This window comes from Protopterus annectens, chromosome 4.part1, assembly GCF_019279795.1.
Source record: "Protopterus annectens isolate FY-2018-M chromosome 4.part1, PAN1.0, whole genome shotgun sequence".
NCBI lineage: Eukaryota > Metazoa > Chordata > Ceratodontiformes > Protopteridae > Protopterus > Protopterus annectens.
In genome coordinates this window covers 147,672,165-147,681,222 of record NC_056734.1, presented here as the reverse complement: position 1 = coordinate 147,681,222, position 9,058 = coordinate 147,672,165, and the positions used below count along the sequence as shown (strand labels likewise).

General features: G+C 42.9%; 1 protein-coding gene across 1 annotated transcript in view; it reads right to left on the bottom strand.

The window, feature by feature from the left end:
* Positions 1 to 9,058, bottom strand: part of PLD1 (phospholipase D1) — a 1,505,857-nt gene that overhangs the window by 567,306 nt on the left and 929,493 nt on the right. The gene's annotated exons all lie outside the window — the stretch shown is intronic.

The following is a 9,058-nucleotide window of genomic DNA, read 5'->3' as shown; positions in this document are numbered from 1 at the left end:
CCAGTTTTATCCCTCTGTAGCTACTACAGCTTTGCACATCACCCTTATTCTTAAAAATTGGTACCAAAACCCTTTTTCTCCACTCCTCAGGCATCCTCTGACTTTGCAAAATTTCATTAAACAATCTGGTTAAAAACTCCACTGCCATTTCTCCTAAGCACCTCCATGCTTTCACTGGTGTGTCATCTGGACCAACAGCCTTTCCATTCCTCATCCTCTTCATAGCTGTCCGTCCTTCCTCCTTGCTCATCTGTTTCACTTCCTGATTCACTATCCCCACATCACCCAACCTTCTCTCTCTCTCATTCTCTTAATTCATCAGCCCCTCAAAGTATTCTTTCCATCTGCTCAACACACTCTCCATGCTTGTGAGTACATTTTCCTCACTATCCTTTATCACTCTTACCTGCTGCACATCTTTCCCAGCTCAGTCCCTCTGTCTAGCCAATAAGTACAGGTCCTTTTCTCCCTCCTTAGTGTCCAACCTGTCATACAACTCTCCATATGCCTTATCCTTAAGCCTTTGCCACTTCTCTCTTTGCCATGCTCCTCATCTCCTTATACTCCTGTCTGCTTTCATCTCTCTGACAATCCCACTTCTTCGTCGCTTGCCTCTTCCTCTGTATACCCTCCTGTACTTCCTCATTCCACCACCAGGTATCCTTGTCCTCCTTCCTCTGTCCAGATATCACACCAAGCACCTTTCTAGCTGCCTCCCTTACCATCTCTGCTGTAGTTACCCAGCTATTTGGTAACTCTTCACTGCCCCCAAGTGCCTGTTTTAACTCTTCCCTGAACTCACAGTCACCCTTTTTCAACTTCCACCATTTGATCCTTGGCAATGCTCTCACACTTGGCCTCCTCTTCTTGATCACAGTCATCCTACAGAACACCATTCTATGCTGCCTAAATACACTTTCCCCCCATCACCACTTTACAGTCTCCAATCTCCTTCAGTCTGGGCCGCCTGCATAGGATATAATCCACCTGTGTGCATCTTCCTCCATGCTTGTATGTCACCCTATGCTCCTCCCTCTTCTTAAAATACGTATTCACCACAGCCATGTCCATCCTTTTCGCAAAATTCACTACCATCTGACCTTCTGCGTTCCTTTCCATAACACCATACCTGCCCATCACTTCTTCATTCCCTCTGTCCCCTTCAACATGTCCATTGAAATCCGCTCCAATCATCAGTCTCTCACCCTTGGGTACACTCACTACCACTTCATTCAAGTCACTCCAAAATGTTTCTTTCTCGACCACTGCAAAGCCAACTTGCAGAGCGTATGCACTAACAACATTCATCATTACACCATCAATTTCCAGCTTCATAAACATTGCTCTATCCAACACTCTGTTCATCTCCAAAACACTCTTGGCATACTGTTCCTTCAGGATAACCCCTACCCCATTTCTCCTCCCATTCACACTATGATAGAACAATTTGAACCAACTTCCTATACACCTGGCCTTACTCCTCTTCCATCTGGTCTCTTGCACACACAATACATCAACCTTCCTTCTGTCCATCATATCAGCTAACTCTCCCTATACCAGTCATACTGCCAACATTCAAAGTTCCTACCCTCACTACTACACTCCTAACCTTCCTCCTCTCTCTGATTTCAGGCATGCCTTCCCCCTCTTCTTCTCCTTTGGCCAACAGTAGCCCAATTTCCACCAGCACCCTGTTGGCTAACAGTACTGGTGGTGGTCGTTGTTAACCCGGCCTTGACTGATCTGGTATGGAAATCTGTAATGTTGTCTGGATATCTTATTTGGCAGAGATTTTACACTGGATGCCCTTCCTAACGTATCCCTCCCCATTTATCTGGGCTTGGGACCGGCACAAAGAAATGCACTGGCTTGTGCATCCCCATATCTATCTATCTATATATATATATATATATATATATATATATATATATATATATATATATATATATATAGATATATATATATATATATATATATGTTTACACATACATATATACACACACACACACACACACACACATGTATTCATGTATATCGAGAGATGTACATAAATACATTTATATAGATATATATATATATATATATATACATACACACACCTACACATATATACATATATAGACTAAATGAATACATATGTATATATATATATATATATATATATTATATATATATATATATATATATATATATATATATATATATATATATTATATATATATAGACATACACACACCTACACATATACAGACTAAATGCATACACAAGGTACATTTGTGTGTGCATAACTATATATAACACGCAACTAACACATGTAAACACATGTACTGCATGGAAAGAGATAGGTTTACTCCACAGAAATACTTGATTACTTTATCCAAGTTACTGTTTACATTTATCCAAGTTACTGTTTACATTTATAGGTTCATAGGTTCATACTAGGCTATCTGTCCTAGGGCATTTATAAGCCTAGCCCATAGTTTTGTGGCTTTCACCACCCCTTAAGTTTGAAAGGTATTTTGCCCATTAGTTTACCGTGCCTCTGTCTAGCAGTGACACTGAGGTCATCCCCGGGGTAAACCTGCGATCTCCCATCCATGTGTCAAGATTTCTCTTGAACAGGGCCAGCGAGGTGCTCTGCCTCACATGTACTGGGATCTTGTTCCACAGCATAGGGAGTCTCTGGGTGATGAATCTGTCCCTCCAGCATGTCCTATTTATAACTGTGTTAAAGTTTAAGTCCTTTCCTCTTGTATTTCTTATGGAATTAGATTTTTTGAGGTGGAGCATGTCCATTAATTCCGGGTTTGACATGGCCTTGTATGTTAGGCACAGGTCACCTCTGAGCAAACGGTATGCGACCAAATAGAGCTGGAGTTCCTTCAGTCGGGCAGCATAAGACATATTTTTGAGACCCTTTATCCTCTTGGTGAGGAACTTTTGGGGCCTTTCCAATTGCTGCAGGTGTCGGGTAAGATACATTCCGAATGGGGCATTGTACTCAATCATTGGTCTGATGAGTGATGAGTACAGGGGAACAATGACCTCCCTTGATCTAGATGTGAATCCCTTCATGATCAGGTGGGCAATGTACAAGGTTTTCCTAACTACCTTGGCAACGTGGGTGTCAAATGAGAGGTTACTGTCAACCTGGGTCCCCAGATCCCTGATAACCTCTTCTGTGCTTAGTGGATTGCCACCTATATGGTAGCTAGGGGTAATCTTGTTTTTCCCGAAGGGTATGACTATGCATTTTTTGGCGTTTAACTTTAGGCCATGGCTCTGGCACCAGTTAACCGTTTCTATGAGACCCTTCTGAAGGATATCTGTGATGTGTTTTCAACTATGGCGCCCAGTTTGCAGTCGTCTGCAAATTTAGTCAGCCATAATCCTCCTGTGTTTGCCTGTACTTCTGAAAAGTAGATGCCGAACAAGAGGGGGCCTAGGACTGAGCCCTGTGGGACACCACTTGTGACCGGCTTGGAGTCTGACATGGCACCAGCCACTCTGACCCTGTGGGTTCTGTCACTTAGCCAGTTTGCAACCCATCTTGTGACGTATGGGTTTACATTTAAGTTGGTGAGTTTTTCTATGATACCCGAGTGGGGTATTGTGTCAAAAGCTTTTGCAAGGTCAAGGTAGGCTGCGTGGACTGCCTTGCCCTCATCAATGGCCTTGGTGACTGTTTCAAAAAAATCAACCAAGTTTAAAAGGCATGATCTGCCCTTGACAAAGCCAAACTGGGTTGGATCCAATGTCTGTAAGTCCCCTATGTCTTTATTTATGAGTTCCATTATGATCCTCTCCATGGCTTTGCAGACTAGGCTTGTCAAGCTGATGGGGCGGTAATTACCAGGGTCAGTGGAGGCACCGCCTTTGTGAAGTGGGACCACAGTTGCCGTACGCCACTCCTTGGGTACGTATCCTGAGGTGAGGCTAAGATTAAACAGCTGCCCTAACAGCGGGTTTAATTCCTCATTGAGTTCGTGGAGCACACAACCGGGGACACCATCTGGTCCCATAGATGCTGTGTTTTTTGCCTTGGAGAGAGCAGTTTTCACCTGAGCATTTGAGATGTGTGGAAGGCTACAATCCACTGGGATAGATATCTCTCCTTTTGGGGGGGAGGGGGGGGGAGTTTGCACTGAACCTGTCAGCCATTATGTTGGCAATCTCTGTTGGTTCAGTGATTTTGACATCATTTTGAACTAATTCTGAGCATATCTGGGAGTTTCCTCCCAGGTTTCTAACATAGCTAAAAAAGGCCTTATGATTGTCTTTTGAGTCCTTGGCGATTTTTCTTTCAAAATTTGCCTTGGATGATTTTATGAGCGATCGTAGCTTTTTACTTATAGTGATCAAGGGTGTCTTCCCTTTTAAGGATTTTGCTCTATCTTGTAGTAGCTTTCTCCTTTTATTGTAGAGTTTGTTAATGGCTGGGGTCCACCAGACTGGGCGCTTGCCTTTGGTGAAAAGAGTCTTTGTTTTGTTTGGGATTGCCTGATCCATGCAGTCCTGGAGGTGCTGATAGAAGGCATTTGTAAGTGATTCAGCTGTTTGGGTAATGGTTTCCGCTGGCTCGGGGGCCTTGAAGGAAACTACACCAGTCTTAAGAAGTGTGAAGTTGGCTTTTGAGAAGTTCTTCACTGTGGTCTTTTTTATCTGGGGTGGGGGCGGGATGTGGACTTCCAGTGAGATTTGTTTATGATCTGATCTCACCAGTGAGGGGTACACCTCTGGTGCTGAACATTGTGTCCCCATGTTCATTATGATGAGATCTAGTATGTTTTCTCCTCTCGTGGGGATGGTGACTAGTTGTTCCATGGCATTTGAGTTTATGAACTCCAGGAACCTTTGGGCTAGAGTGTTGGGGCTTGAGTAATGATCCCAGTCTATATTCGGGTAGTTGAAATCACCTAATATGATGGTGTTTGGAGATACATTTATCCCCTCGAGTGTTTACAGGAAAGCTGTGTGATGTTCCTGAGTTTGAGAGGGTGGCCTGTAACATGCTACAAATTGCAGAGCAGTCTTTCCTACGGTTACTTGCACCTGGATGGTCTCCGATGCAGACGCTGTTATTAACCTGGAGGTGTGGGTATCCTTGATGAATATGGATAACCCCCTCCTTTCTTTGTGTGGTCCGGATTTTGGGGCTGATATGAGGTATAACCTGATAGTGCTGGGGTGCTCTCAAGAGCCTTGAACCAGGTTTCAGTCACAGCACAGACATCGATGTTCTCCATACTGAGAAGGGCCTCGAGTGCGTGCATCTTGAGGTTTAGACTTCTGGCATTGAGCAGCATTACCCTTAGTTTATTTTCTTTTTTGTGTTCTAGGGTGGTAGGTTTAGAATTTGAGCCTTGCCTAAAAAAGGCACTATGGGGGTGGCAAGAGCCTTTGCCAATATCCGAAGCCCAGGGTGACAGGTGCAAGCCATCCTCATGTAAGCATTGTGGCTTGTCTAGCACGTCATCCCAGGCAGACAGACATTGGATCCCCTTTGAATGACACCAGAGATTAAGCCAATTATTAAAGCTGATCATCTTGTCTCTGTATTGTGGCATCATTCTTGGTGAAGGTAGGATACTGCTCAGGGTCAGGGTCATACCTGCCTGGGCTACATAATCAGAGAGCTCCTCTATGTCTCTTTTCATGTAGCCCAGGGAGGTACGTCTCAGGTCATTCACGCCAGCATGGACAATGACTGAGTCATACTTGTACTTGCTGTTGAGTGACCTGAGTGCTTGTGTTATGTGGCGGATTCTAGCGCCCGACAGGCAGCTTACTGTGACCTTCTCCTTACTCAATCTGGTGAGTGGGATGTCAGTGTGTCTGACTATGGAGTCACCTATGACAAGTGTGTCTGGCATTGTGTTTGGCCTTAAGAGCTGTGACTGTTTGGCACACTGACTTTGTGGTCTATGTGTTGCATGTGTTGTGTCATGAGGTGGCAGTTTGGGTGTCTGCTTTGGTGGCCTCTGCTGTTTTGGTAGATTTTTGATCAGATCATATAAATACATATTTTGTGTTGCACTAACAAAAATATATTAAAATAACAGAATGACTAAAGGGTGTCACTTACACAGCAAATACATAAAACCACTCAATTCATATTCAAGAAAGTGTCAACATTATTCAAGGAGTTACATCTGAAACTAATAAAGGCAAGGCAGTGTTATATGCACAGTCATTCTCTAACTCATACCCTGCATCGGTGATCATGGTCCCTTGAAAAGGGCCGACGTTAGGGCTGGTGCTTGATTTAGCTGTTGTCAGTGATGATGGTGACCGTATCAATTCAGACACAGCTGTCACTGTAGCAGAATTAGGTCTGATGTTGGGGACTGTCATGTGAATCAACTTCAGAGACTTGGCAAAGTTAATTTGTACCATTTTTAAAAAAATTCTCAACAGAGACATGGGTAGGGTGTATAGGAAGGAGAATGGCAATCTGCCAGTTCCACGGCCTATCAAGTTGCATAACCTTCACCCATTCTCCAAACTAATCAACTCATCTATTCATCTCTTTGCTGTATGCACTGGCTGCTTCTTGCCTTCTTCCTGTCTTCTGTCTCAAATCTTTTTCACCAGATTGTGTTCTGCTTTTCTGCACGTATGTCTGAACCATCATAATCTGTTCTACTTAATCTTCTCTGCAACTGGAGCTACCTTGTGTTCTGCTATGATGTCATAATTTCTCTGCCTGTCCTAGTGTGTATCCTACCATCCATCTCAGGAACTTCATCTCCATCACCTCCACGTTTCTTCAAATGTTCTGCTTCACTGACCAGGTTTTTTAACCATACAGTAGTACTGGTCACACCAACGTTTTGTACCTTACTTTTCTGCTTCTTTTGCATTCTTCTGTCATACACTATCCCTGACACTGTGCACTATTTGGCTGCAGCTCCTCCAGTTCCACCTTTGACCTACTCATTCAGACTTCCCTTATCCTTAACCAACCCTCCCATGTACTTGAAACTGTTAACCTGCTTCACTATTTTCGCTTCTAGCTCTATTCTTAGCTTCTTCTGTTTTCCCCATTTGCTGCCATTACATCTGTCTTATCTGTACTCAGTTTTATCTTGTGTGCCTTCAGTTATGCATTTTTTTCTCCTATCCTTTGCCGAAGCTCTTGTTCAGAGTTTGCCTGTAATACCACAGTCTGTATACAAACAGCTTTGTTGATCTGTCCCTTTCAACCTGTTTACTGATGCAATCCATCACCAATATGAACAGCTGAACCCTGATGCACCTCCATTTCAACTGGGAACTGCGCTGTCAGTCTGAACACTGTTTGCAGTTGGTTCATTTGGTACTTGTACATAGCATGCACTAATTCTACCAATGTTCTAGGACTCTGAACCACTGCAAGACTGCCAAAATCATCTTTCTTGGGTGCTTGTCATATGCCTTCCCTGAAATACTCATCTCCCCAACCTAGGGATACACAGTTGGACTCTTTCCTCATCTCTATCTTCTTCTCAGCTACATGTCTCACTGTAAATATCAGGTCGGTTGTGCTGTATACTGATGTGAATCTGAACTGCTCATCTCCATCTGCAGCACATTTATGAAGTGACAGGAGTTTGATAACTCGGACCAAAGTTGTGAATGCCTCCTTTGTTCTTGTACTCTGGTACTAGAATGCTTCTTTTCCAGTTATCTGGAATGCACCTTTCTCTCCATATGGCTGCGAGTACCCTCAGAAAACATTTCTCCCCTAAGTCACCTAACATCTTGAATATATGTGCCAAAACCTCATTTGAGCACACTGTTTTCCCTGATATCATTTTCCTTACAGCTGTTGTTACTAGGGTGGACTCCTCCTCTTCTTTCACTGTAGGCTATGTCTGGGGAAATACAGCTTCTGTGGGGTTTTCTTCATCCAGACGTTACTTGTAGTACTCTTTCCATCTGCTTTTGATGTCCAAGAAATGCAATAGAAAACCCCAATGTACTCAGGCCTATGGCCGTAGAAGCCTTGTAAGTTATAAAATGCTGCATAATACATAATCAAAAATGATAATGTTCTGATAAAAAACAAAATGTTTAAGAAAATGAACATTCTAACATATTTGATCGTGGAAATATTTGATAGCAGGTAAAATTATCTAGTCATTTCTTATACAGAAGCTAGTCTAATCAAAAAAGATGAAAAATGCTTCTGTGCGAAGTATCAAAAAACAACTTTGATGAAGCAGAAGGCTGAAACTGTCTTATTTTTTAAATGGCCCCTCACAGTAAGACGCTGTCTGGTTTGATTCTCAGAGCGTCTTCTGCGTGTAGACATGCGTGAATGGGCGTACCTTCATTGAAGGTTGTGCATCAGGGCTGGTAACTCGGCATGTAAAAATCAACTACCAATCATTAGAGGACCGGAGTTCCGCTGTGGTGACCCCTAACCAGGAAAAGCCGAAAGACACAACAACAACAGAACAGGATGTGAAGTAGTTTCTATTCCACTGTCACGCTCATGCTCACATAAACACAAACATAAATTTTCCTTAACTATTTCTCAGTTTTATATGTCAAATCATAGTTTCATTGTTTTGATATGTCACAATTGAGCATTCTCCTTAATTAATGATGCATAGTGTAAAGAAACATGTCTCTGAAATGCACAGGATCCCTCTTCAGGCTTCATATTGTTTCATGCCAATTCCCAGCGGATGAGATGGGCTGAAGTTTCTGGAAGACTACTCTCTCAATTCAGAGAAGGGTGCTATTTAACAATGCCTTGGGGCACACAAGTAAAGTCAAGTGATAGGCTGTCCAAACAGCCAACAATATGGTATTATACAGCAGGGGAAGATAAAGCATAGAGGACATCTCATTAGTCAGTAGCAATATGACAATCCTGGGCACTCCTTGCATCCATTTATCACTAAACATACAAGAGGGTCACATATGGAGGGAATAGGTTATAAGAGGCTATAGGTGGGGAGTGTTGGTGAGTGTTCTAGAGGCCTGATGGCAATCAGAGGAACAGTTGCCCCCAAAATGTTGAATAACCGGTACTGTAAAGCAACATATTTTGAGGAATTTTGGTTCC